This window comes from Microtus ochrogaster, chromosome 6 (assembly GCF_000317375.1).
Source record: "Microtus ochrogaster isolate Prairie Vole_2 chromosome 6, MicOch1.0, whole genome shotgun sequence".
In the NCBI taxonomy this organism is placed as follows: domain Eukaryota; kingdom Metazoa; phylum Chordata; class Mammalia; order Rodentia; family Cricetidae; genus Microtus; species Microtus ochrogaster.
In genome coordinates, this window is record NC_022013.1 from 69,355,542 (window position 1) to 69,357,421 (window position 1,880).

Here is a 1,880-nt window from a genome sequence, read left to right on the forward strand (position 1 = left end):
TCAGAAGCCCGCAATTGTTCTTCAGATAGTACAGTGACAAATTTGAGTGCAGATATAGCTTAAAGGCTCCTGGAGGCTGAAGGGCCAGGAGGACCAAGAGAGGAGGGACTGACGGTGGCAGGCGTTGGGTGGGGAGGGCGGGTATGTGAGGTGATTCCATCTGAATGAAACAACAAGGGCGGATGTCCGAGGTAAGTGAGCACAGCCTGTTCAGGGCACTCCAAATGTTTAAGCACTTCTAGCGCCAAGTGCGATGTACTAGGTCAGGGCAGGGAAGTGAGGACAGAATAGAAGAGGCCAGCGTGATAAATAGGGGTCAGATCACAAAGGACTTTGTGTTACACGCTAAAGAGATTGGATTTTTTTTTTCCCCTGAAGGTGATGGAAATCAAATGAGGAATTTTAAGCAGGGGAGAGACATGATCAAATTTGCATTTTTGAAATAGCAACCATGGAGGATGGGTTAGGAGATGAGGCTGACAGCAGGGAGAATAATTTCGTAGGCTACTGCAGAGAGAGTGAAAACGGTGTGGGCCTGAACTCGGCTGAGAGGTGGTGGTGGGCGGTTAGAGGTCAGGGGACAGCAATGACAAATTACGACTTCTGGTCAGTTTTAGGGAGCGAAAAGAGGCCAGATTGTCCATCTTCCCACTTAACATCTGGGAGAGGGTGGGAACGGAAGAACAAAGAAGGAAGACAGTAAGGGGATGAACACGTACAGACCCCTCCCATCTTTTAAGCACTGTCCAAAGAATTTTACATATTACTTTATTCTTTACAGTAAAGTTGTCTGGTAGTTCCCTGACCCCAGGTAAAAGAAATAAGAATTTAGAAAGCGTAACACTCAGGTCTCAGCCAGCAGTTTTCCGGATCCTAGCCTGGGGTAGGTGTGTAGGGAGAGGGTGAACACATCAATGAACTGAAATCCTATTTTCCATGGATACTCATGACCCATGCAGAAGATTCCACTCTTGGTCTGGTCCACAGAAGAGGCCGTAAGGCTGGAGAAGCTGTGCTGTACATAGGAAAGTTAGCTCAGAGAAGTCTGCTTTCAAGAAACCCTGTCTCAAAGAAGTATAGGATGTCCTACGCGTGGTGCTATGTGTCTATAATCTCAGAACATAGGAAGCAGAGGCAGGAGGATAGGGAGTTCAGTACCAGCCTCAGCAACATAACAAATTCCAGAAAGCTGAGGCTACATGGACCCTGTCTCGAACAGCAGCAGCAGCAGCAGCAGCAGCAGCAGCAGCAGCAGCAGCAGCAGCAGCAACAACAACAGAAGTACAAGGTAGACTTCTCAAAACAAAAACAACAAAAACAAAAAACCAAGGCTCAGCATAATTTCTAGACCCCAGTGAATGAACAGCCCCAGGCTCAAATGTTTCCTCCAGTTGACCTCTCCCTAAGCATCCTGTACTGTTTAAGTCAAGGTTCTATTGCTGTGAAGAGACATCATGCCACAGCAACTCTCATAAAAGAAAGCATTTAACTGGGGCTGGCTTACAGTTTCAGAGGTTTAGTGTTGGGATCTTTCTGTAGACTGTGTAAAGATGTGTCTCTGTCCTTCCTCACCTGTCTAAGGCACCTTCTGATTGGTTTAATAGAGTTGAAGGATCAATAGCTAGGCAGGAGAAAATAGGTGTGACTTCCAGGCAGAGAGAGGAACTCTGGAAAAGAATCTAAGGCAGATGATTTGCCAGCCAGATGCAGAGGAAGTTGGACTGGTGGTACTGAGGAGAGGTAATGAGCCATGGGGCAGACATGGATTAATATAAACAGGCTAATTTAAGTTTTAAGAGCTAGTTGGTGTTGGGTGGTGGTGATGGAGCTCTATAAATTTGAGGCTAGCCTGATCTACAAAGCAAGTTCCAGCACGGCCA